Source organism: Trachinotus anak, unplaced genomic scaffold, assembly GCF_046630095.1.
Source record: "Trachinotus anak isolate AG129_WGS33_773 ecotype Australia unplaced genomic scaffold, CSIRO_AGI_Tana_v1 ptg000002l, whole genome shotgun sequence".
In the NCBI taxonomy this organism is placed as follows: Eukaryota; Metazoa; Chordata; class Actinopteri; order Carangiformes; family Carangidae; genus Trachinotus; species Trachinotus anak.
In genome coordinates, this window is record NW_027273853.1 from 8101239 (window position 1) to 8128972 (window position 27734).

The following is a 27734-nucleotide window of genomic DNA, read 5'->3' on the forward strand; positions in this document are numbered from 1 at the left end:
CTGATAAGAGAAGACAAATGTCGCTCACGGTGCCTTTTAGTTTCCTCCCTAAACTTCAAGGTCAAAGACACAGTGTTTCATTAGTATCTTAGTTTCACTCCTTAATGCCACACAGCTATGTGAATACACAATCTACAGTACATCTACATATATATTACACAATCTGTAATATATTCTCCTCTCAGTTTGCATAATTAAATAGCGCTCTTGAAATTCAAATATTCTTTCTCTTTCTCAGACACACATGTAGCAATACACACACACACACACACACACACACACACACATGCTTGCAGACTGTTCACACCAACCCACACACTGCTGCCACCCTGCTATTCCCAGCTTGTGGTTATTCCCAGACTGAGTCAGAATGGCACCATAAGCCTGTCTGTCCGTTTTATGCCAAACCTGATGTCGCCTTGTCGCTCATGCCTTTGTGGCGGATCTGAGCTCTGGATACAGTAGCCATAGCTCAGTTGTTCACACATCCCTCCCTTCCTCTGTAATTACGTATAAGTCATGCTGACAGCTGGAGGCACACTTAGCTAGGTCAGAAAGCCATTCAAATGAAAGTACATAAACTCCCTGTTGATCCTTTCTTCACACCTTTACTATTCACGCCCACGACAGTTTCCTGTGAACTGCACCGTATATTATCACTGCATCTTTAGATTTGCTACTACAGTTTATCTGGTAGCCTTCACCAGGTGATAAAAGAAAGAGACTGATACATAATCACAATGCAAGGGCACAAGGCTATGACTGTGACAATGTGTAGAATAATATCACATCTTCCCGCACATGTGATTAGATACATAGAGCAGGAGACTAACATGCATTTACATTCCCTGTGTTGACACCTGTGCTAAAAATGAATGCAGCAATGGCACAATAATGCCTTTTCATTTGAAAGCCAAGACCAACTGATGTATGTTTATTTAGGAATTAATCCATAAAGTCTGCATAAGCCAGCGCTAAATGAAAAATTACCAAAATACCTCAACTTTAACCCTACTTTACCTCTTACATGTAATATCTATATATGCCAGTATCCTAATTAAGTTGCCAATGTTGTCGATAACCATTTGCTTATCTTACATACAATTCTTTTCTTATATGGGACTACATGCTTATAATTAATTTGCACCAAACGGCATCAGTGAAAAGGCAAACTATTTACTTAATCACAAAAAAACAATCCAGAAACAAGCCATGGCCCAATAACTTCTGTAAAACACACATAACATGTATTGTACAATATCTGTTGTGGGACTATGAACAAAACAGAACAGCAAAATGTGACATAAATGTCTGGGGAAAGAGTCAAACAACAAGAGCTACACAGGGTGGACGCAGCATTATTACAATATAATGTAATACGATACAGTATCGCCACAGGAAATACTAGTCTTAATATCTGTAAATCAGAGAGGTGTTGATTTATCTGTTTGTTAATTGTATTGTTGTTGTCTCTTGCGCTGTCTTTAAGGTACAGGTGTATATAAAATGTATAACTAACATTTAACCCTGTTGGCAAAACTTTACATTAAGCTCCCCTGTTTATAAGCAGTATATAAATATTTAATAAATGGTTCATAATACTATATTGTAGTTGTAAGTGTTCAGTAATGTGTTTCACAACAACTACAACTCCTCCTGCGGGCTCCCATGTGTGGAGGCCAGTGTACAAACAGATAATGAAAGACAGTACAGTAAAACATGATAAAATATGTTATTATAGGAGAAGTTCTAATTGTTGCCAAACACTGTACATTAATAAACACATACAACCACAAATTTAAATATGCAGCTAAGCACAGTGGGATTTACCCTCCTCTTTGTTAATGAGGTTGATCGTTAATAAATCAATATAAGCTGCCGCCTACAGAGGGCAGTCTAACCACATGGCAGACAGACTCTGAACCATGAACCTTGAATCTGATATGACCAATACATCACTATGGACAACTGAAATGTTGTATCATAAGTTAGGTTGTGTAATATGTTGATAGTCAAACATTTTACAGCCTGGACCAGCTGAGGGACACTATATGACAAATGGTACTGTTTGACACCCGCATGATAACAGATCATCACTATTCAAGCAACATAAAGGCGAGCTGTGGGAAGGTATAAGAGCATTGATCAAAATGTCATCCCACTCAGGGTATCTAGTAGGACAAAGTGAACTTCTATTCCACTTTAGTGAATTTAGAGAGCTTGACTTGGCCTTTCCTGGCTACGGACATCCCCTGGGCTAGCATGCTCCAAGACTCAGCAGCCTCATTACTCTTTAGACAAACAGGTTTGGACGTATTGAACTCAGACCCAAAACATCCTGGCTCTACGCCGCCACTTTCCACTCCCCCAGCTCTATTTGTGATTGGGGAGTGTTTGTCTCTCTCACTCTATCTCTGGGTGTCTGTTTGCCTGACACTTGTTTGGCTTGGCCTACTTTCTCCTTGATCTCATCAGTCAATGTGAGGACCTGTGAAGGCCATCTCCCCATCTTGCTCTGTGAATCTCTGTCAGCGCCGTGCCTGTGTCAGCAGTTAGGGACTGACTCACACCCACACAGTCTCCAGTCTTCACTCCAGGGCCCACTGGGCAAAGGCAGCACATCTCCCCAAACAGACAGCCTCATTTGCATGCCCATAAATCACTAACAAAACTGACACCCAGCCACACAAGGAGGCATGACTCGGAGTCACAAAACCTAGCCTGCCAAATTGCAGAGTTATCTGATATTAGGCTCTGAGGCAAAAATAAGCTATTCATATAACCTCTTGGATGAAGACAGAGAGAAACAAGCTTGAGTACTACTTACACACATATGGCCCCTATCTGAAATCAAAGAAACTTTTAGCCCCTCGCTGCATGAATGTGTCAATAAACTGCAAATTTACGACTAAACAAAAACCTAAAACATATGGCTTGATTCAAAGGTTGTCACATATTCATGAGACAATAAAAGAAGATTAAACTCTTCAAAACGTAACTAGACTTAAGAGCTGCAAAATTATACTTCTTGTGATTAACAATTCAGCAGCAAAGGTACAGTGAGCATACCAATAATTTGTGTTATAATAACAACTAATACAGGTCTTGTAACGACATAGTCAAATGGGGCTCATTGAAATATAAATAACTGAGGGGTGGTTGCTTTTGAAAATATTTTTAAACCAATCAATGTCCCCAAATTTCCTTTTCACACTAATCTGTGTTCCTTTCCATGAAATACCAGTGGTTTATTTATGTTTTATTTTTGTTGTTTAATTGACAGGGAAAGCGCAATTACATTGAGTCACTTAAAATATAGCAAATGTGTTGCACATAGGGCTCACAGTGACAGCTCATTTACAGTTATTAGTGGGCTTTTAGATAAATTACACAATTTAAAATGAAACGTTAAAGGCGAAATGTTAAAGGCGCGGGAAGAGGCTGCTACAACATAATTTACATTGTAATGTGCACCACCATAATCGCACAAACGATGCAACATAGTTCTAAGACTGTCACTTCATATAATAATTAAGTACAATATAAAATTAATTGTGACGCAGTTTTAAGTTTTTGTCTGCTTGTTTGTTTTGTTTACACATAAATGCTGCTGAAGCTTCTGCTGACACCCCAACACAACAGATGTGAATGGAAACTTGCTGGTGATGCTCAAAGGATCAAGAAATTACATTTAAATAACTGAACAGCAGTGTGTGTCTTTGTCTGGATAACTGACAGATCACCCTGTCAACAGTTTTCACTACAGTTCATCCTTCCAAAGACAATATATGATGAAAGGGATGCCAGTGATGGCTGGTGATTATCCTGAGTAAACGCGAGATGGTGTCTGGATAGACATGTGCTCTGGGCTGTTTTCAATTGTTGTGAGCACTTCCAATGAAATGACTGTAGCTGCTTGGACCGTGAGGTCATGTCCCCTGTATTGTTTGTAGGGAGGAGGGGCTGCAGACCTGAGGAGACCTGAGGAGGAATTTACATTCTACGATTAAACACAAGTTAGACATGAATAAACCTTATCCTATGGGCAAATCCCGACCTACTTTCAGAGTTAATACACCATCTTTAAAGCCTTGTAGCTCTATAGGTCTTTTTCACTGTGGACATTTTGACATGACAAAGCTGGTGTGAATAGGAAAAGTTATGATGACTGAATTCCATTTAGTTTCTTTGGTTTCTTGGTCCTTGCATCATGTCTTGACCTGGAGGGACACTTTAATAGAAAAGAGCCATTCTTAATGTTATTAGTAACACCTGTACTTTTCATACAATGCCAAGTGTGGAGGAAATAGTCTCACTGGGATATGTTGGTGGCAACCGTCTCAGCTCAGCAGCTGAGCTACACTCTGTTTTTAAACTGTCTGCAAGTAACAGGAAAAGTATCTGTACCCTAGCCACCACAGGATGAGTTGGGAAATGTTTTTAGTTTTGTGATTTGGGTGAATTGACCTTTTTACGCCCCCCTCCCCCAGGCTACATGAACTTGTCATGGATCAACAAGTTAACATACGCCTTATTTCATGCATCTGTCTCCTTAGGTTTCATCGGGAAAACATCATTTTTGTCGCCGCACGTCTTGACTGAATTACGCAGCTCTGTGGTCCTGCAGTGCGCGGGTCAGGGGCGCTGGTGAAACCTGAAGCGTGTCGCTCGCATTGACCTGGATCCGCCCCTAAAGTCTCCTGTTGGATGCAGATCATACTTTGAGAGGCTCAGCCACACTGTTCCCACCGCCCGCGGAAATATTTCGGTGCGTCGGCGAACAGACGACCCCCCCCCCCTTTCTCTCTCTCTCTCTCTCTCTCTCTCTCTCTCTCTCCTCCAGCTGACTACTTGCCGCTTGTTGTCTCCACACACAGAGGCTTTGCCGGCGGTGAGAGTGGAGTGGGAGGGGAATAATTCCTCTCTCTGTACCCGGGCGCGTCGGTTCTCCTCCAGTGCGCTCTCCCTCCCTCCCTCTCTCCCTCCCTCCCTCCCTCTCTTCCTCTTCACTCCTCCCTCCGTTCAACCTCCCGATTTTCAGGCGCGATGACTGTCAATGCGAGCGAGTGGTGAGCGGATCCCACAGGTGTGTCCCTGCCGACCGAGCCGCGGCTCCTGGAGACACACGCACACACGCACACCCCCACGCACACACCTGGAAATGACCATGTGACTCGGCACCTGGGCGTGGAGAAAAGTCCCCGGTATCCTGAGCGGAGACTCTTTTGTGAAGGACTTGCCTGTGCCGCCTTTCAACAGGAATTGGCAGTTCGGTCAACCAAGCAGCCCGTGTTTTCTGCGGAGTAGTGCCTTTCTGAGAAGCCCCTCACAGGACGTGTGAGGAGAGTAAAATGTGAACTTGCTTTCGGACTTATTTCTTTTTTTTATATATATATATATATACATATATATAATTCCACCAGGAGCTGTTCTTCAGTATCTGGACTGTTCGCGTTTGTGCAACTACTCTCTTCGCTCCTTTTCCTCCAAGGTGAGTTTCGGGGGAAGCTGGTGCATCCCGTCAAAGTGGGATTGGCACTATTTACTTCAGCGTTTAACGGTAGCCTTACTTATAAATGTGCTGAATGTGAGCACCAAGTTTTCATAGCCTAATATACGCCTTATCGATATGGCGAGGGAGCGGAAACCGCTGTTCTCTGCATGTTGTTTCATTAATCGCTTTTATTTTGCTGCTACGAAGTGTTGAAGGCTATTCCCGAAATAAGTCCCGGAAATATGCTGCAAACAAAGACGCTTTGAAGCATCACAACAATCATGAAATGATTATCTGGGAGGACTGTGGCTTTCTGAAACATTTGAAATATCTACAGCGACGTTGTTGGACTGAAATGATGAAATGTGTCATGGAGACGCTTCATGTTTGCTGTCATGCCTGCCCGAGTGCAAACTTGCTCTACTGTTAAACTCAACAGCTGCTCTTCTCTAAACCAAGCATTTCATCTCAGGAGCGTTGCAGCCGCAGCATCTGCCCAGTCACCTCACAAGGAGCCGTCTGTCCCTTTACACAGGCAATTTCAGTGAGAAACGGGCGTGTGAGCTGTGTTCCTCACCTCTGGACAGTAGGCTGTACATCAACAGCTGAGAGGACAGAAGTAGTAGTGAGCATCGCCTCTTGTTTGTTTTTCCTTTCCCCTTAGCCCCCCCCCCTCTCTGTCTTGTCTCTCTTGTGGAGAACAAGGAGACAGAAGCACCATTCATGTCCCTGTTGAATCTCCCGTGCAGTTCTGTATCTCTCAGTCCCTGGCGCGGCCCTCAACAGACCACTGTATTGCCTTGTTGTCTTTCTAAATCGTCCTTTTATTTTCAACCCCTGCCATCTTCCGCCTCCCGTGTGCGCAGACCTACTGTACTTAGGATGCTCCATCCCCTGGGGATTATTCCCATTAAATAACATTATACAAACAGTCTCATAGTGGGGATGGATTAGTGAAGGCAGGAGGCACGTGGAGACAGGAAAAGCGACTGCTGGTGGCAGTAGTGGTGGCTGGAAGGGGGTTGGAGCACAGGGTCAGCCTCCAGTCTCCTGACTGTGCGGGGATGGTTTTCCAATAGATGCCATCTGCTCACATGGACACACACAGTCAATTGAAAACCAAGCTGCTTCCTTGTCCTTTCCCTCTTTCCACCATCTTTCTGTCTCTCCTTCTCTCTCTCTCTCTCTCTCTCTCTCTCTCTCTGCCCCACAATGCTTCATTCAGGGTTTATCTCTTCCACTCTGAATAAATAGAGACACCTTATCTGCGCACAGGAGAGTGGTGATAAATGTTTTCTCCTGTTCCTCCGCAAGGGTGAAAAAGACAAACGTACCAGACTTCTTCATCATAGATGCTCTTTTCAGGGCAAGTGAATAGGAGACATTTCTCATTCAGGTCATGTTAGTGTTTGAAAATTCAGCAAAACAATCCCAAAAAGCTGAATGTAGGCTGATACCCTGTAATACAAGGGAGCAGAGAAAATAACAAACAAAGCAGGCATTTTCATGAGTTCCCCCTTTTTTTTTTTTTTTTTCTTCCTTTTATTTTTTTTTGGTAATAGGCCACTGGCTCTGGAAATGAAACTTTGTGGTGAGATCCACTTTAAGTATTTTTGGATCCAGTAAAATAGCCTCTGACCAACTGAGGGACGGAGGTAGTGAATGGTTGGCCAGTGAGCACTCAGCTGTTAAGCTCCTGCATGTTTTGGGTAAGCCAGAGTTCATCCTGTCCTTTTTAGTGTCACAGTTTTCTCAGATAGTTTAAACCGTGCCATCTCCTGGAAGCATGCACAGCATTTCAGAGAGTTTTGCAGTATTTTTGAGGTCAAATGAATTTGAACCCATCCCTAGTCTCTTTTGTTTCCTTTGCATTGGATTACTGACTTCTGTCATTTCCATTTTGAAAATAAAACCATAATCCTTGTAAGCAACAAGCAATCCCATGCCATCCTGTCTGCAGCCTGCAAACAGAAAAACAACACTGAACTAACTGATACATGATTTGTTTGTATGCCACTGGTGGCAATCCAAACCATTGTTGTATTGCTCTGTCTGTTAGGCCTACTTTCATTTGAAAAAGCTCACTCCTATGTACACTTTGACCGACATTTCTGCTATTCAGAGTGGACTTTGTAAACTTGTTGGTCATTACATAGGTGTGGCGCGCATGAGAAAGCCCCATATGCATTACCTTGTTTCACTTGCTTATCTAAGGTACACATACGCTTCAGGGAAATGTGGGCAGATGCGTGAAGGGCGTGTCAGCTTGGCATTAGACAGCTGAAGAATCTGGGGAATAGAGATTTCCTTCAGATTGGAGATAGGCTCGTCTTTTCATGTCTGAGGATTATCCTATGATGAAGGGACGTCATGCTGAGGTGGATTTCTGATCTTATCTCCGCTGGGTTTTACAGCTGCCACCCGTGCCCTTGGACTTCATGGCCTTATCCTAAAAACTAACCGCTCAACAGCTTTTCTTTCTTTACCCCCATCCTCTTGCTCCAATGTGGTTTTGTTTGTACTTCACACACAGCAAACCCTCACCAGCCTCGCCACTCAACACTTTTCCCCCTTCTTCTTTTGCAGTTGAGATCAGAGATAATAACAAGGCTGATGTATGACAGACCTACGGGGTCTGATCATGCTAATTCTCATGCTAACTCCCCCAGCAGCAGGATATGAGATTGGCTTTGTGGACGAAGATAGCAGCTTGGCACCTCATCCAGCTTTCAGTTCACTGCAATCCAGGGTTTAACTTCCAGGGCCAAGAACTTCAGCCCCAACTTCAGCTCAACAAGGGTGTACCTTTACCTCTAAAACAACCTTGACGCGTTCTCAACCCACACTGCCTTTCATGCAATGTCCATGACCAACCACACCATACGCTCAACCCCATCATGGCTTACTCTCCTCTCCACGCCGCTGCCAACATGTGCTGCTGCTGTCTGCGCTGCTTTTCCTATGCCCTCACCTTTACCTTTTAACCGCTGTGACTCTTCCCCACACTCCCAGTGCTCGAAGAATGAGTAACAGGAACATGATGAATATTGTAAACATGCTCACTCTCCTGAAAGAGATAAATGATTCACGTTGGGGAGGGAGCTGCCTTAATTGCTCGGTTGAGAGGTTGTGGGCAGGGTGTTCTGCTCGAGAACTGAGACATCTTAATATTAAGAAAATTAAAGTCGAGAGATAGACGGTTGATGTGATATAGGCAGCTGCTTGGGGGGAAAAAAAGTCAAGCGAGAGGAAAACATGATCTTCATTGCTGCTGAAAAGGCATTTTGGGAACAACAGTGGTGTTGGCTGTCAGCAGCCTTGAGGTTGCATAGCTGAGGACTGAACGCCAGTGATGGATACACAATACAGACATCTGCCTCAGCCGCCCCCCCCATCACCCACTTCGCCATGGCAGCTGAACTGACAGGCTGACAGAGACACAGTATCGCTGAGGGTTTTGATGCTACCTGCTCACAGGAGGCATGTCAACCAGCCCACCTACTCAGGCCACTGGCAAAAGTTCACACCCAGCCAGGCATTTCAGTCTGACACCAAAGAAGCAGGTATCTGAAAACTTATCAGCAGTGATGAGAGTGAGGGGGTCACCTTGATTCCTACCCTGGGAAATCTTAGTCAGATGCGTTCTTTTCCAGGCTTGTATTGGCAGGAGAAGAGAGAGCGGGAAGCTAATTTATTTTTTGCTTTGGTAATTGAGTCTGGCACGCATTGCTATCAAAATGCTGTCCATTTAAACACTTGAGAGAGAAGTTGGTCGTGCCTGCTTCAATCAGTGTAATGTGACGGGCGATGTTTAGTCCAGCTCCTTTGCTTTATGATGAAAAGACGACTCTCAGATCTCTCAGACTTTAACATATTGAAGATGAGTCGCCGCTTCATTTCTGTGCAAATTGAGGGTGCCTGTGCAGGATTTGGCAGCTTGCTGATATATCTTTCTCAGAGATTTGGGTTTGAAATGGACTTAGGCTTACAGTCACAGAGGAATAATGGAAACTGTGTGTAGAGCCACTTATTCCACCTGTAATGTATTTTCACTGCACTTTTTGTTCTTGACTGAGAGTTGCTCTACGTTGAGTGCCATTTAATCCGAGCTCGGGAACCAGAGGGTGCAATTCATTTTTATCTGTGTGAGTCATTTCACAGTTAATCCTCAAACTGACCAATTTACTCCTGCCAAGATGGTTTTTAATTATCACCTCTGCTTTACAGTTAATATGACATCCAGCTGGTTTATGTTAATTTGGTAGTCGCCGTCGAGTAGTGGCCCTCTGCTTTTTTATTTCTTTTTTTTATTTTGTGCATGTACAGTGGGCGATTAATTATGAAGTACTGAGCCCAAGCCAGGACTGGTGGGTGACAGATGCACGAAGGGTCAGTGCACTGGCAGCAGCTGGAGATGAAGGTCACACCAACCTGATAGAGCTAAGGGAGAAGATAATGTGGCAAACCAAGGAAGACAGAGATGGATGGGCTGTGCAAGTGTACCTTTAGAGAGGAGATGAATGATCCTTTTGGATCTGGGAAGTAACTCACTTGCAGAATACAACAACTAAAACATATGTTATTTTGTCACCAATGCACATTTTGTTGGCATGAACAACACAATCAACAATTAACTTGCTTATTGCTGTAATTTCCATATTGCTGTAGACAGCTATTTATTTACGTATTTATACATACAAAATATAATTTGATTTATAAAAAATTATAATACAAAATGTTCATTTAGTTTATTTTTACATTAGAGAACCTCAGAATTGCATTTTTATAAAATCTATAGGCAGAATGTGGTCTAAAATAGCAATAGTAATTTAGATCTTCAGGAAACATATGCTGTCCTTATTATCACTGGCATCTGCTGAAATCTGCTGCCAGTTGGAAGTGGACATGGGGGTGGCAGCACTGCTGGAGGTTGGGTATCTGTCTCTTGGTTGTCTGTTTCAATCAAAATTCAAAGTCAGGCAAGTTCTCATGGTGGAAAGATGAGATGTTCTCCAGACGTACCTGTGCTTGTCAGTGTGAAGCTTGCAGACCGTCTTCAAAGCCGTTGGGCAGTATGTCTTTAAAATGAATTGTGAAGGCAAAGGCTAAGGCAGGGTTGTCTGCTTTTATTTCAGTTCACAGTAAAATGATATTATGAAAATGAAATCATGTTTTTGTCAGCATCGTATCCTTGTCTCTGTTAAATGAGGTGGGTATCGTGGCCTTTCAGTAGCCTATGATCCAAGAGGGACCTATTAAAATCTGTTCATACAGCAGTTGTTAAAGTTACTGAGAATCTAGTTAAATGCCACTGGCTCTGTTGCCTCTCATCTGTACACTGACTGACCGTTAAACTGTGGCAGCAGTCTCAGTAGCAGTAATAATACTGCCAAAGAAACGGCCTTAACCTTAGAGACTGACATTTTGAGGTGACCACCGGCCTCTAAAATTTAAGGTTGCTAATGTCTGAGGTTGGATTTTCTAAGGCAACAGTAATGTTTTTGAAGTTTTTTTTTTTAAATTTTTTATTGATCCCACATGGGAATATGAGCTGCCCAGTGCAGCAACAGAAAGACTCAGTAGGGATAAAAGAATAATGGCAAATTAGAAAATAGAAATGGCAAAATAGAAATAATATAGGCTGGTGGTTAGATGTGTCACATTTTGTTTTGTGCTTTTTTTTCTGGGGAGCAGACTCATGGAGGGCATTGGTATGACTCAGGCTTTTACCTTGCCATTGACCTCGTTGAGTTGGGGCATGATGGTGGACTATAGAGGCAGACCTGTGGGAGTTCACACGTCTGTGGCTTGGTGTTTTCCTACAGGAACGTGAGCCCTTAGAACTGGAGCAATGTGGAAGTACTCACTGCCCTTGTGTTGATAACTTCCTGTTTATGTTAACTTCCATGAACATACTTCTGTATCAGCAGAACAGAGTCTCTCTGTATCTGTTCTCTTGTACTCCATAACTTTTTCTGTTTTTTTTTTTTTTTTTTTTTTAAGTCTCTTCTTTGTCTGTTCTTACTCAGTGTGTCTATAGTCTACGTGGATATTAATCCTGGTGCTTCAAACCTGCCTGGGGCTCAGAGCTGTCTTCTGAAATGCAGATCTGTGGAGGTGTCATCATAGCTCTATGTCTTGGGTGCCTGCGCTTGCCCCCCAGCCTCACTCTCCTATTCACGCAGCCGTGATGACATGCATTATTCCTCACTGACTCATCTGGGCAGCCTCAAAGCTGCCCAGTTGTAGTTTCCCCTCTCAACTTTTTTTTCCATGAAAAAGGAAGTAGTTGGATATTTTATGCTGGTGTCTGCAAATCATGTAGACGTGGTATCTGCATTTTTCTGCACTGCTGCTTCTCTTCCCTAATCTGAATCCAGCTGTTCAGCCATGTGATGGTCATGCAGATAACTTGCGCTTCTTGCACTGTTTATTTTTGTCCTGTGACACTCTGTTTCCCAGTATTCCCCTTTTCACAGATCTGTGTTTACAGTTGACTCCACACTGGGGTTTTCAGCCTCTAACTAAGGCAAATGATATGTGGAGAAATGACATCAGAGTGGCAGCCACATGCCCCTGTAAGAATGCCTAAATATTTACAAGCCCTCATAACACACGCAAGCCTACCATTTGTTCAGGCCTGTAAGTTTTTAAACTCAGCCCTGTGGTCGCTTCCTTCTGCTGCAGCTACGTCTCGTCTACGTCTGAGCTGATCCCACGCCATTGATCCCTCTGTGGAGCTGGGCTCTTTAATTACAGTCATTAGGGGAGGAGATCTGCTGCTGGGGTTAGAGAACCTTATTACCAAAGACCTTGTCTCTTTCCTCCGCACACGGCGAACCACCTAATGCTGCTCACTAGTGTGTTCTCTGACGACAAGCTGCCGTTACAATGCTTACAGAAAACACTCTGCCAAATTGGATCCCCAAATCACACAAGTCTCACCAGGAGACATTTCCCCCCCTTCTACTCTCATCCTATTTCAAATGGACATGGAGGAGGTGTGTGCAGCATTCCAATAACAGATTGAAGCAAAGTGGGGTGTAAGGGGCCATGTCAGTGCGGCGTCGCTTGTTTACTGGTGGACCGCTGCCGACTGGCGGCATGACCGGGCCAGAGTAGCCATTTATCCACCACTCCAGACCTCCATTAAGATTTCTCTGTTGCCCTCCCTGTTGAGATCAACACTGCACTTCCACTGACATGGCTCTACTACTCCTCCTCCTCCCTTAGCCAGAGTTTTTATTTTTAACCAGGTTCTGTTCTGTTCTGTTTCACTTCCAGTCCCTGTACGCCGTCGGGCTGTCATCACGCATTCCTCTGTGTCTGTCGTTTAATTAGTCATATGGAGCTGGTCTCCTCTTTGGGTAATGGAAAAAACAAACTCGCGTCTTGGTCCCACTGGGTTATTATGTGTCTACACCTTCCAACTTGAAAATAAAATATTATCCCCCTTGAGCAGCATGCTAAAATCACACATCTGCTCTGCACGTAAACAAAACATCTCCTAATCACCAAAGAACAGCAAGATTATTAAAAAATGGTGTAATTCCAAGTGATAAGGTGTCAATTTTGTTCAGTTTGGGAAATCTGATTGGACTGTACTAAAGTGATTTGGTGTTTCTTCTATGCTGGCAGAGTTGTGATCCACAGGATCTTTGTTAGGCCTTACCACACGGTTAAGTTCCAGCCATTGTGTCCATGAAATAACAACATTTGTGCTGTGGCTTCACAGCCTTGTATTGTTTTTATCTTACTGTAAAAAGCTCAGGCACAGACCAGCATGACCTGGCTACAGACTGGTTTTGTGAAGAACCAGATAAAGGCTTGGGACAAAGTTATGCAGTACCAAAAAAAAAAAAAAGTTTTGTCACACCGACTCATTTCATATTCTGAGGAACTGTTGAAAGGTTTCTGACTTCTGTTAGGTGCCACAGCCTCACCACAGACTACAGTCATACCTTTGTCCAATGCCATGCACCTCATGTTGGCTGGTGTTGATGTTAGCAGCAGAGCCCAAGCTAAGTGAGGGCCCTGTATTTCAGTGCATTATTAGCAGCAGCAGACCACCCGTGGAGCTCAGACAAATAAAAATCCCATTTCCTCTCTTTCCATTGCTGGTATTAAGAGCTGAGGATTGTGCTGTTGCCTGAGTGCCAATGAAAGAGCCACTCAGTGTGTGAGCAGTTAAAGCCCTCTCAGCGCAGCGAGGGTGAGGCCTTCCTTCTGTATGCATCACCCCAGCCAGCTTGATCGATTCACTGTTTGCTCTGTCTTGTCTAAGTGCGAGCTCACACTGCCCACTTCGCCCACAGAAAATAATTTGGACTTTGACCGGGGCAGCTTGCTTCCCTTAGCACACATATGCACACATGCGCACACACACACACAGAGATACAGTAAACAAATGTATACATGTACAGTGAGTCCACACACAGTCTGCCTTTCACCCTAAGGGAGCAGGGCAGCCCAGGCATGGATCCATGAATTCCTCATAACACAATCTGTTGGCTGATCAATAATTCAATTCTATCTGTGAGCGAGCATGTCTGGATCCAATCTCACCTGCACCTCCCTCGGCCTTCTCTTAACGGGGTGGGTGTTGTGTCCTTGAGCCGGGCCCGGCTTACGTCTGTGTGGTTCTGTGTGTTGTCGTGTGTGCTGATTAGTTGGCTTTAGTTAGTTCTCAGGCAGTGCTTGTTCTGGCCCTTGGTTGTGTATCCACTTCCCCAGTGCATGTGTGTACACGCATGAGAGCCCTTGGCTGTTGTGGATTACAGAGTGTTCATTATTTCAGCCGTGTACATCTCTCGTGTCTTTGTGTCCACAGCAGTGAATGTGATGCGAATGTGTCCATCTAGAGTTGGTAAAGTTGACGTCCGTGCGTGTCCGTGCGTGTCTGTGTGTGTGTGTGAGCTTATGCATGATCTGTCTCTCCCTCCAGGCAGCTAGACGAATCAAAGGCATGGATCTCATTAAAAGGTATAGAGCCTGTGGAGAGGTCAGTGGCTAAGTTCTCTGATTAGTGGGCTCCGGCGGGCTGCCTGGGTGCTGTGTTTGGCGGCGGCCGTGGCAGCAGTGGTGGTGGCGGTGGGTGTGTTTGGGGGGGGGGGGGGTCCCCTCATCAACATGCCTCTCATTCCTCTCCAGAGTGTTGGGCACACCACCCTGCAAGCCTCAGCCCCATCTGACAGGGTCAAGGTCAGCGCGTGAAGGTTACGGATTTACCCCCAGTCATCATCGCGTTACCCTCCCTATCTACCCGACTTTCAATCTCGGCCTAATGGGCTGTCCACTTCCAGTTCTGTTTTTATCCCTCTTTGAGTGTTTTATCAAAGGCCACATTCAGTTTCCATACCAGCGACAGCTTCTCTCGCTGCATATCAAGCTGCACCAATAGCCCGACGAGCAGCTTTCTGAGTCGTTAGTAACTCATTCCACGGCCTGGACTCCTATCAAAGCCGGCGACCATGAACCAGGGATGACTTTCAGCCAAGGGCAAACTGTGTGTGTGTGTCTGTGCACGCGTGCTTGCATGAGTGCGTGCGTATCTGTGACCGTGAGTTAGAGAGACAGGACACTTCTGAAGGTTGCCTGACTTCTCCTTTTCCCTCTGAATGGTCTTTTTCTTCACTCTCACTGTCTCGTCCCCTGTGTGCCTCTCGGTTTAATGCCCTTCCAGATAAAACAACGCCAGTAAACTTCCTCTTTGTTTCTCTCTCTCTCCTTGTCTCGCTGATAACCATGGTATCTAAAAGTAGGCCCTGGCAGCACTCCCCGTCTATTCACTCCCCCCCCCAACCCCTCACCTTCCCTTCCTCTCTCCCGGTGTGCTAGAGTGTATTGTGTGTAATCAGTAGATGGGGGAAAGGTTGGATTTTTTCTTTCTTTTTTTTATTATTTTTTAAATTCCCCTCTCTTTCCTTTTCTGGGCCTGTCGGAGGAGGAGGGGGCAGTAGCGATTGTGGACGGAGAGGACTGGCGCGTATCTGCTGACTGTCACTTCCATTAAGTATACTACCCTCAACTGCCTCCCCTATATGCCCAGACCTGGCTCTCAGTAAGCCAAGGTCCCTGTCCAACCTTTCTAATCCACAAACCCTTCAGTCCACAGATATGCTGTAGTAATCACAGGGCATTTTTTTTTTTTCTGTAAACTTTTCCGACAGGAGGATTAAGATAATTTTCAACCCTTATTTTTTTTTTGCTATGGAGAGTTTGTCCAAGTTGAGGTTTATGCATATAATAAATATAAGGTTTTTGGCATCAATGTCCCCCAAGAGCAGCAGAGGGATGAAATCACATTAGTCCACACACACACACACCGCCTCTTCACCCCTTCCAGCCTCTGTCCCTCTCAGGCTCGGTCAATTAATAAAGCTTGACATTTATTGGTGAAAACAAATAAAAGTGCTCGGTTTGAGGATTGCCTCGTATGCAAACCACTCTCCCATTTTTGTGCTTGTTTACATATCATTGGACGTCCTGATCCCCGGACAACAGCGTGCTGCCAAAAACTGATGCCTCACAGGAATTCAGTTTAACGCTGTGCGAGTGTCTTTTGTAAAGGGCAGTGCTGCGCCTCTGGTTGTCGAAGTCTGTTTAGCAGAATAATCAGTGCTTTAATTAACAAAAGTCAGTTCAGAATATCAATTATAGTTTTCCTTTATCTGCAGTCATGTCACACCGAGAAACAATTATGACTGATTGTGAGTTTCTATTGTCTCTTGCTGGTGATAATTAGTTACATTTTGCTTATAAATCACTTTTTTCCATTAAAAACTTCTCCTCCTGCCCTCTGCTCTCATTTTGTAATTTCCTTTTTTTTTTTTTTTTTTAATACTAATGAGTGGCCTTAAGACCCCCCCTCCTTTTAAATCATGAGCTTGCGAGTCAGTCTTTAAGTATGTCCTGTTGTAGAGAGAGGACAGTGTGTTTTCAGTCAGAGCCTTAGGGGCCTGCTAACATTTTCTTTAAGTCTCATCCCAGTCCAGACACGCTCCTCGCTCTGGTATGACAAACATCTCCACAGCGCTCGCTCTAACTAGAGTTGAGCCTTGATGGCACACAGCCACCTCCGCGCGCACACACTTCATTCAGTCACACTTTCATACACATTCGCAGTCTAACTCTTTTCTTAGCTTTCTGTTTATCTTACTCTCGTTGTCAGACACCCTCACACAAACGCTCTGTCTAGTCTCCCGTGAGTCTCCAGGCTCCGGGGCCCCTCTTCTTTGCTGGATGGGCTAATGACATGGTTGTGGCCTTACTGTGGCCGCTGTGAAACAACAGATCCTGCTTCACAACCGCACCTTTCTGTCTGTTTGTGCAGGGTGATGGAGTGTGTGTTGTCATCTGGAGCTGTGCCATCATCCCAGAGTCAAACTGTCATCACCCTCAGGCTCCTGTAGCAGGCAGTGAACGATGTTTTGTTTCACCTCTTCTCCTTTTAACCCCACACTTTTTTTTCTTCTTCTCGTGTTATTGAAACAGTCCTCGTGTTTTCACTTCTTTGCCATTAATTGTAACTAATTTGTCATGCTTGATTGTGACTGAGACATGACCAGAGTTTGGTTCTCTTCCAGTTACGGCAGAGTTGTTTGCATTTGCCGGTCGGCCCGTCCAGAATGCATGAAGGGTGCAGTGGAACCAATTATAGCAATACATTTTGAGCGCAGTAAGCGTAGCATGGCGGTAGTGGGTGTGATGGGTTTTTAATGGGACTGAGACACAGTCACAGATGTAAAGGCTTGTTGTTTTTGGTGATTGCAATGGTCAGTATGTGATAGGTGGGCCAGCAGAGCGCAGTCCACTTGAATCTGTGACTGATTGTTGAGATCAAGCACCACTCACAGCCACATGATTTCCCCATCACTATTTTAAATTACTTTTTTTTTTGTTCCACTGATTTGTAATTGAAATGAGAGTCACATTGCTAAGATTTTTTTTTTTTTTTTTTTTTTTTTTTTTTTTTGCAAAAACTAAAAAGCTTGTTCTGTTGGGGTTAAGTGCCTGTGCTTCCATCCGTTAGTCACATTGCTCATAGTTACATCCAGGCACTAAGTGGAAAAAGAGAATTAAATAACCCTGAGTTTTCATTTCCCACACCCATAATTGATGTGCTAGTTGTTTGCTGATTCATGGTGAGCGTTGAAAGCAAAGACTCATCCCTTAGAAAGTATTCGTCGGATGTTATCTCTTAAGTAATGAAAGTGTCCCTTCTTCCCTGTCTTTGGAGCCAGCGTGTGATCCTTCGTCTGGCTAGGGGCTGTACGGTAAATGATATGGCTAGGGCCATTAGCTAGATCTTTGTCTGTTCATACTGCTGTCTCGTCCTGATAGCTAAAGTGTTTTCTGCTTATTAACCATACTGTCATATGCTCTTTTGTAAAGACGCACATTAATCTAACTGCACGCCGGCACATTAAAATTCTTTAGAGCTTCACACATTGAACCACAAGAGGCTTGATCGGCTAAGAAATGAGAATGAGAGAAAGCCACTGCACAACTTTTTGCTTAGCTCAGTGTAGACTATCGAAGAAGTGATTTGTATTTGTGCAGCTTTTCGGTCCCCTGCCCTGCTTGCAGTAGCCGGTCTGAACAGGGGGGTGTTATCAGAGGGCCTGAATGAAACAGCTGCCTAGCACTCTTCACCACGGCTCTGTTCAAGTCCTTCTACGCCTTTGAAAATGTCGAGTTCTGCCCGTTGTGTCAGACACACAGCTCGCTAATGGCTCCTGGCTCTGATCCAACCTTGTCCCACATTCTGAACCTGGCTTTGGTTGCCTCAGGTCCCCCCCTCACCGCACCGCACTTACCTGGATCATGCCAGCCGGCAGCCAGCTTTTGCTTGAGAAACAGTTTTCCACAGTAGTTGAGGCATTTGGAGGATAAGCCCTACACTGTGGGCTGCTTCGAGGGGGTGGCTAGCACCTGCCACTGCTAACACACTAATATTTAGGGACGGGAGGGTTTCAGCAAAGCCCTGTGGGTAAGCCACACTGGATTTTTCACTCCACAAACTAGCCTAGTCACACTGAAATGGCTTTTCCTACTATTTTGCCTCTGCCCTCCCTCTGCCCTTGACTCAGGGAGCTGTTATTGAAATCAACTGCACGTACAGACTTGTCAGCTCCATGTAGCCACTAGCAGCTAGCCAAAGTACATCACCCTTATCTGTGATGTCACTTGCTTCCTCCCCTGTCCATGCTTGTCTGAGCCAGGTCATAAGCCCCCCCCCCCCTTCTCTAGACCTGTCTGCTTGGCTGTAATGCAGCCTAAGCCTTTAGTTGAGAAGGGCATTAGCCTATATTTGTGGGCACAGGCGCTTTGTCATCCAGACCTGGGAACGGCTCTCCAGATGGGTGATTAGTCACCACTGTGTGTATGTGTCTTTTAGAGACTGAGAGAGCTGCTGCTGTGTGTATATGACCTGAGATCGGTGTGATTACGAGGGGATGAGCCCGACAGCCTAAATGAAGATAAAACACGGGTGCTTGTGTTGCTTCATGTCATGCGCTTGTGTACGTGTATGTGAGCATGTGTTTATTATCATATAGACAGAGTCCCCCAACCCCCCCACCCTCCACACACACACACACACACACACACACACACACACACACCCCACTTCCTCCTCCCCAGCAGTCACATCCCCAATGCAATTTCATCTATAGCTCTGACTCGGCTAGCTTGGCTTCCATCAGTGATTTGGAGTGCAGCTCTCATGCCTGTAGACTGCTGTAATGATAGCTTTTGAAAAAAAAAAAAAAAAAAAAGGCCCAGCTGTTTGTTCACAAAATATGAGAATGAAAAGTGGAGAGGAGGAAGAGGAGGAGGGGAGGAGGAAGAGGAAGAGGAGGATGAAAGCGTCACAAGCCCTCTATTGTATAGCTGCAGTCTCATACAATTTCATGGAGCAGACCTAACAAAAGCAAGAACACGTGCACCATGAAAGATTAATTGGTTGCTGTTAGCCTAACTCTCATCATCACCTGCAGCAGAGAAGGTAGGGAATACAGAAACGAGACGTGTTGCATGGTGTTGGTGAGGATAATAAGGCACCAGGGGGAAACGCGTTTTTCCCTCTCTCTGGCCGCTGCCTGACAAAAAGTTTCACAAGTCAAACACACTGAAGTTAGAAATTGAATCTGAGATGCTGTTGTTTTGTGTTCACCTGGTCTAGTTGGCACGGTGACGGCTCATCAGCTGGCGCTGATTGCACTGTGGACATGGTTAACAGCCCATTTAGAGGTTGTGCGAGTGTGTGTGCATGCACGAGTATAAGGATGCGTACAAGAGAACAAGTGTGTAACATTGTGTGTGTGTGTGTGGTACACCGCTGTCCAGACACATCTGCCTGGCTTTAATTAGTTTTGCCTGGCACAGGGACCAACCAGTCTCTCTGGTGTTTAATAACAGCCTAGACAGTGGGCATTCATCAAGGTCTGAATACGGCTAAAGGATCGCGCATTCATTTGGCCAAAATCACTTTAACGTTATTATGCTGCTTTTTATTTTCTGAAGCTGCTTGAGAAGAATTTCCTGTTTCCCCTGCGTGCTGGGGCATGTTGAAACACAAATCCGCTCTCCTGCTCTGAATATTTTTGGCTCCCTGTCAGTCCTCTCCTTTCACTTTCTCTCCCTTTCCTCTCTTCTCACTTTCTCTTTTCGTCAGTCATTGTATTAATATGTCATGTGTCTGACCCAAATTTCCAGGCCCTTGAGTGCTTCCAGGGCTCTCCCTCTGCCTAGTCCCCCCTGCTCCTCTTGATCAGAGGCATCGTAGTGAGAAGTATCCCAGGCAGTGAGATGGAGGCTATGTTCCGTTGTCTCCTCAATCAGAATCAGTGAGCGGTCCGCGGGAGCAAACAGACCCACTCTAAATGCCTCCTCCTTCAAAGTGTCCGTGCTTTTCCCCTCTCCTGACTGCAGTGGATTCTAATCAGGGCAGGAGATTTTCGCTGATGGGCCAATATGAGCTGACAGACACCCTCCCCTCCCTTAACCTATCTTCTGCCTCTTCTTCCCCTCCATCCCTTCACATCTGTGAATGTTACCTGACGAGACTCATTTGTCAACCCCCTCGCCAGTCCTTCGCTTTCCGTCTGCTTGCCCCAGCCACCTGATCCCTCCCTCCTGTTGTTCCGCCAGTGCCAGCAGAGCTGAGGAGGCTGCTGCGTGTGTGTGTGTGTGTTTCTGAGTGGGCGGGGAGTCCGAAGAGACAGAAACTAAACTGAGCAGAGCTGAGGTGCACACAGGTGCAGCTCCTCTGGCTGCCTGAGGGATAGCTGTCAGAGTCTCTTCATTTTGGCCCCATTTCTTCATGTCATGCCCACTGTGGCCTTTGTATGTCTCACTCTAGTCTTACTCAGGTCTAGCTAAGCACTCTTTCAGGACAGGTTGGCCCCAGGAGGTGTAGCACCCAGAGGGAGCATCCCTCCGGCTGTTGCTCCAGCTGTTGCTCTTCATCAGTCTTCAACTTCTGTGCTTTTGCATTGTACGGATATTGTTTTTGTTATTATCTCTGACTTACTACAAGGGCATTTCTCCCATAAGGGATAATAAAGATTTCTACCACTACTGTAATATATTGCATGCCAGAAGGGCCTAAAAAATATGGTGAGGAATTCAAAAGCAGCAGGAGCAGCAGCTAACGTTGCCCCCAAGCTCTACTTGCAAGCTGAGTGAATGCAAATGGACTTTTTTAAATAAAGCAGAGTTCCCCAGCCGTAATAGTCTGCATGCCTAGCACAATGCTGCACAGCCCCATATCCCCTCATTCAATTCCACAGCAACTTCCTTTTTGGGTGGGATTGGCTGTCGGATTCCTTCCTCTGTCAGCTCACTGGAGAAGATTGCTTTGATTTTTGGGGCAGACTTGACCAGATTAAATAGAGTAGGTCCGGGCCGCGTGGACGGGTGGCTCCCAGCCATCATCTCATTTGTGTTTCTCATTGTCACTTGCAGCTCCCCTCTATTTTTGTTCTCTCCCCTTCCCTTTGTTTGCCTCATGCTTCTGCTCAGTATCTGGCCAACGATTGATAAGACCCAATCCCTGACAATGCTTGGCACGCTGCGCGGGATCGGTGGTGATGGCGCTCGCGCATTGTGGCGAGTGTGTGTGTCTGCTCCGGCTTTGGGAAGGAGATGGGGATGCGACTCACGTCATTGTTTATCTACCTTTCCACTTCCAGATGGCGCTCAGCAGAAAGAATGTGCTTCTTGACACACACACACACACACACACACACACACACACACACACACACACACACACACACATGTACACACACATGCACACACACTCTCTTTTCTCTACCTCTCCCTTTCCTCACTCCTTCCCTTCCTCCACCTCTCCTGTGGCTCACTCCGGCGCACGGACACGGTTTCAGGTCCAGAACACGCAGCGTGAGGTGAGGGGGAGGGTGGTGAGAGAGCCAGGAAGGCAGACTGGGACTTGAGGGGGAGTCCTGGAAAGTCGGGCGGTACTCTCCGAATGTAGCCGTTTGTGTGCTAGGACTTGAAAAGAAAATTGAGAAAATATGTCAAGTGTTTCAAATGTGTTGTTGTACTGGCGCACTCATGCCCACCATTCCTATTCACAAAGATTCGTGAAGAGACAGGAAAGAGCTGCAGTCTCAGAGATATGATAACTAGCTCATATGTTCTCACACTGAGGTCATTGAATCAAAAAAAAAAAAAAAAAAAAAAAAAATCTCGTCTCAGGCAACAATTGAGTCGGCCAGCCTCGGTCCTCTTGGCCGTCTGGATTGATGGACGGTCAATTCCAGCAACGGGAGATAATCACAGTGTGTCAGCCTCCTCCGATCCAAACTCTTATCTGTGTCTGCCCACAGCCAGCATGCCACAAATGACACAGAGACACGCATTTCTTTTTATTGTTCCAAGGACCCCCGAGCGAGGGAATATGTTTGTATGTACTGAACTTTGCTTTTTGCAGACTTGTGCGACTGCATCCTCCGCTGGATGATCACAATTCACCTGAAGTGCACCTTCACCACACGGGCACTTCAACAAAACTCACCTCCCTGCTTTGGAAAGTGCACATACTTATGATAAAGCAGTGCTTTCGGATGTGTGTTTTTTTTTTTTTTTTTTTTCTTCCCTCCTTTTCGCCTGCTGCCTTTTGAGATGAATTATGCACTGTCTGAAGTGCCTGGCGATAAGCCTTTTTCATCAGAGTCCTTACTGCGAAACCTTCTGCTGTAACATGCACGCGGTATCAGGTTAGTTTCTGCCATTGTCCCAGGTCACCATGAGGTTTTTTTTAATCTTCTACTTTACAGTCCTATTACCTTCACCATGAAGTGTGATTAAATAAGATTACTTCACTGGAGTGTGTCGTGCAACAATGGAGTCTGGTGAAAGTATTCTTGTTTCTCACATCCACTCTGCTGACTAAAGGTCTTTGAGGGGTTATTTTTTTTCCCCCCCAGAGTGAGCTGTACTAATTGTGGCCTAATGACGAGCTGTTATAGGTTAGAGTGGTAAAAAGCAGTCGGTTGGTGAGGCTTGCTGCCTGTGCGGGCTGATTACGCTGTCTAGTTAATGCACCCTCCTCAGATACAAATGGAGGGTGGTTATTGCATCAGGGGAGACAGTCAGCCTGTCAAAATCGCCCTCTCCAACAGACAAGAGAGGGAGATAAAGAGAGATGGAAAAGAGAGAGAGAGAATATATTCTGGAGAGCCAATTTCACTGAGGGGATGGAAGCATGGTGGTGCAATTATGAAATATAGCTTTCTGTTTCAATAATGACCTTTTCTCCACAGGCTATATATAGGCCAGTGTAAATGATTTAGAGAATGGTCCACAGTGTCATATGGATGATGGCCTATAGATTCATATGGAGAGTAAAGACAGTTTCCAGTGAAAAATAGTTTCAAGCTGGCACTACGTTGAGCACTAATGGTGGAAATGACAGCTGGGGACACTGGAGAGAGCAGTGTATAGCACTTCAACACTCCGCCTTTCACAAGTTGTTGTCCTTATGCTACTGTTAGTCACTTCCACTTCCTATCCTTGTTGTGAATGTGTGGGAGTGTGCGCCATTTGCGTATCTGCTGTGATTCTACAGAAGGAAAAAAAGGGCACATTCATGTGGACTGTTTTTCTTTGACCATAATTAATCATCAGCAGATCATGTGATTTTTTTTTTTTTTTTTTTTTTTCCCAGCCCAAGATCCATTTTCATAGAAAAATCTTCTTCAGCACAACTTTCGCTGCAAGTCACACATGAAAGCCCAACGAAACATGGCCTCAGCACTGCTGCCAGTTGTGCCAAACACCCACACTGGCTGCAGCACTGCTTACTATGCATCTGTCTGGGTAGATACTCAGAGGTGGTACAAGCCAGCCGCTCTTCCAGCAGCTGAGCCAATGTTTTTGGGGGGGGGGGTCCAGGAGGGTCAGGAGCTGAAAAACTCTTCCTGACTTTCTGACCTGCTAATATAAGAAACAGACATTGGTGGAATGTCAAAGCCTCTAAAAAAACTGAAAACATGTTTGACTGGGTTCAAAGGATACACACATGCACATATGTGTAAGCTTGTTTACATATAGATGCACATGTAATTGCCAGCTGGTCATCGTATCGTAGTCCGATTTGCATCCAGCAGTTATTCACCAATACACAGTCTCTTAAATGTATGTAAAGCTTGGTGCATCTCTCTGTTTTGTGTTTACATAGACATTAACTGTAGGGTTGGGCTATATCTACAAAAAATCTACACCTGGGCTGCAACAAATAATTTATCTACCCTTTATCTTTTTGTTGCGATTTATCAACTTTTTGCTCAAACAAGTGCAGGTACTCAAAGATCAAAATGATGTTCCGCTTGAGCTTTTCTGAACAGTTAAAATGTATAGTTCTTACAAGAACAAGAAACAGAGAGATGCTGCAGATCTTCTATGTCATGAAATCCTAAATCAGGAATCTATGTTATTGCCAGTTAATTTCATTTAGTCTCGAATGATTTACTAATTATTTCAGTATTTAACACCACTGATCAAGTGATTTTAGAATTTCTCCAGCTGTATCTAAAATCACATAATTCAACATCTCAGTGTTTCTGAAACTAAATCATAGAACAAACAAACAGTTGGAGATTTTAAAAACAAGTAATCATGAAATCCTTTTGTTGAGCTAAATTCAATTCTCGACTCATTAAGCAGCTGAACACACTCTGCACTGTTGCAGGAGTTCCCACACAGGGGTTGCGCTTGCAGGTTGCTTTGCTTTCACCTTCTGTCCAGTTCATCCTGAACCAGCTCCATGAGGTTTAAGTCTGGAGCCTGTGAGGAGCCGCAGTCTGTTTCTTTCCTTCAAATGTTTTGGGTCATTATCTTGCTGTAGGACCCGTCTGTCTTCCTTTGTTACTTGCCTCTGTCTACTTCCTGCTGTACATTATTGTCCTAACAATGCATCAGAGGGTGTAGTAACACTGCCTCTGTGCAGACAGAGGGTTTGTAAGCTCCACAGCTATAGGAATTGTTTGTTTGAACTTTCAAAGCTTAATTTTCTTCCATTGCTGCAGAAAAGTTGTAACTTAAATATTTTCTTAATCCCTGAAAAAGGCCTGATTTCTATGAAATTTACATGATTTTTCAGTTTTTGGTGAGCCAAACTTTTTTTTTTTTTTTTTTTTAACCTTGGGCAGTTTATCGCTCATCTTTGAACTGGAACTGGAAAAATGGGGCTGTTCCAAACATTTTGACCTCTAGTGTATCTATTTCTAAAAGACAGTGAGGTGCTGACCATTGTGGGTGTCAAATTAAATTTTAAATACATCTGTTATAATGCACCAACACTCATCTTAAACGTGATGAACTGCCACATTTACCTTACTTGTTATATATCATATCACCATATCAGAGCATGTCTTTTTTTGTGTTGTCCTCTGATGCGTTTTAAATGATCATTTAGAGCACTTGTCGAACAACAATCACCACCACCTGCTCCAGGCAAGAAACTATGCTTGGCGGCAGAGAAAACTTACAAATAGCGCTTTAAGTTCTGTTTTGGTGTCATTAGTTGTTGTGGCTATTCTCAGTTTAATTGGTTTGGATGCAACTGTTGAAAATTGCGATTCAAGTAAAGTCAGTGAAATCAGTTTATTTTCCAGCCCAAAACACCCCCCTCGCACACACCACCACACCCACCACAACACCCCCCGCGGTGCGACTGTACAGCCATCTCTGACTCCACTCTCATTATCACGATCGCCTGCAAAAGGTGGCGGGACGCTGAGTCCATTCACTCTGCCAGACAGCTTCATAAAGCGGCTGACGATGGTTCCCTGTGGGGCCCTCATCAGTGGCAGAGAGCAGCGAAGCGCCTCTGGACTTCACTCTCTGAAGTGACAATAGTTCTCCTGCCGATAGAGGGAGAAAAGAGAGTGGGGAGGGAAGAAAAAAACAAGATGGCCGCCGAGCAATAGGCATCTTTTGAATGCCTCGTAGGGAGGTCATCCAGGAAGTAATGAGGTGAAACGCCGCAGTTGAGCAGTAGCTGTCAATCAGTTTGGACATTGTTGGGTTATAATGAGTGCCTGAGTGGTAAGCACCCACATAACGAGGCGGCTTGGCTAAATGTAGACCACCTGTACCCTCCTCCTCCGCCTGCCTCTCTCCCAGTATAATCTCCTTCATCCCTCATTCTTTTTTTTTCCCTCCTCACTGAGAACTAGGCAAGTAATACTACCCATGGACCATTTCCCAAGCATAAGCCAACGTCTGTCTTACACACGTCTCTTGCTTTGGCATTAAAACCTTCACTCCCCCCCCCACATCCCTCCTCCTCTTCATCTTCTATCTCCTCTCCATCTTCCAACCCCTCTGCCCCCCCCCACCCCACCCCCCACCCCCTCCGGTAGCCGTCACAGCCGCTGAACGATTTCCTCTCACTGGGAGGCCCCTCCGAGTCACTGTGGCAGTGTCAAACGAGGCTCCTATTTAAGCTCATTAAATGTTTCCAACAGAATAGGAAATCAATGGTGCATACCGGTGCGCAAGAACTTTTCTCTTAATTTAATTTCCCCTCCCCCTTATCTGTTTGCACATCTCTCTCTTTCTTCTTCCCCTATCATTCTTGCTCGTTCTTTGCGGGGAGTCGTTCTCCTTTAAGCGGTGGAGGTGGCGGTGATGGGTGAGAGGTGGTGCATTGGGAGGGGAGGGGCGGGGGGGGGGGGGGGGGGGGGGGGGGGGGGGGCAAGAACAGTTGCCTTCAGAAACGATTTTGAGCTTGTGTATGTGACAGGCACCGTGGTGCGAGGCTGTCCGGACTCCTCAGTGTTGTTTAGCTGTCACCATACAGAGCACAATGGAAAGTTTTGCACACACTGACCTCAGCCCTGGAGTTTTAGCCTTTGTTTCGGGGCCATGCTGTTAGGGGAACAGGTTTCGACCAGAACAGAATGTCGCAGTGAAACTGTGCGGGGGAGTATATCATGATGATGTTTTGGATTGAGATGACCCATGGTTTAAAAATACTCCCGTCTCATGGTTGTTTCCTTCCCATTTTGACTTTCACTTGTCGTCTTCTCCTATTTTGTCCACCTCCGTCTTTTGTTTGTCAGATGTGTGCATTAGATTGAGAGTGCCGAGTGTATATGTGTGTGTGTGAGAGAGAGAGAGTACATGTCTGGCAGGGCTTGGTGCTGTTTGAAACTATGCCTGGGGGCTGGGCCCACACCTTCTCCGGAGCTCCTGTAATTGCTCTTTTGGGGCCATGCCTCTGGCTCTGAGCCCGTCTCCATCACTCTCACTCCGTCGTTCTCCCTCGCTCTTTGGCCTCCTCCCTTCTTTTTTTTGCCCTCACTCCCCCCCCCCCCTCCTCTCCTCTGTCCCTGCATGCCTCATTATGGCTGATCCCCACCTGCTCAATCTGGGAATTCTCTTTACACACACACACACACACACACACACACACACACACATACATACAGAGCTACTCAGCAGTTTTCAGAGCTGCCTGTCGCTTGTGTGCTATTGGCTATAAAACAGCTTTGCTAATGCCGTTTGGCTGAGAAATGGAAACAATAGTGTCGTCACATTTTTTTTTCTCCTGCCTGCTGCAAACAGACAGTTTCTCATCTCTGTTCTAGCTGTCAGAGCACCATTTTTCATAAAGCCCCAGCCCTTCAACCCCAGCCCCTGCCTTTGTGTACACTAGTGTCAGCCACAGGCTTCTTAGCCACAGGCCTGGTCTTTTCCTTTT

The 27734-nt window shown here is 45.2% G+C and overlaps 1 protein-coding gene across 2 annotated transcripts in view; it reads left to right on the forward strand.

Annotated features, from left to right (window-relative positions):
• Positions 1–5021: 5021 nt before the first annotated feature.
• Positions 5022–27734, forward strand: part of plxnb2b (plexin b2b) — a 122105-nt gene continuing 99392 nt past the window's right edge. For both annotated transcript variants that reach the window (XM_071493786.1, XM_071493794.1), the window contains exon 1: positions 5022–5491. The gene's annotated coding sequence lies outside the window, so the exon portion shown is untranslated. The remainder of the gene's footprint in view (positions 5492–27734) is intronic.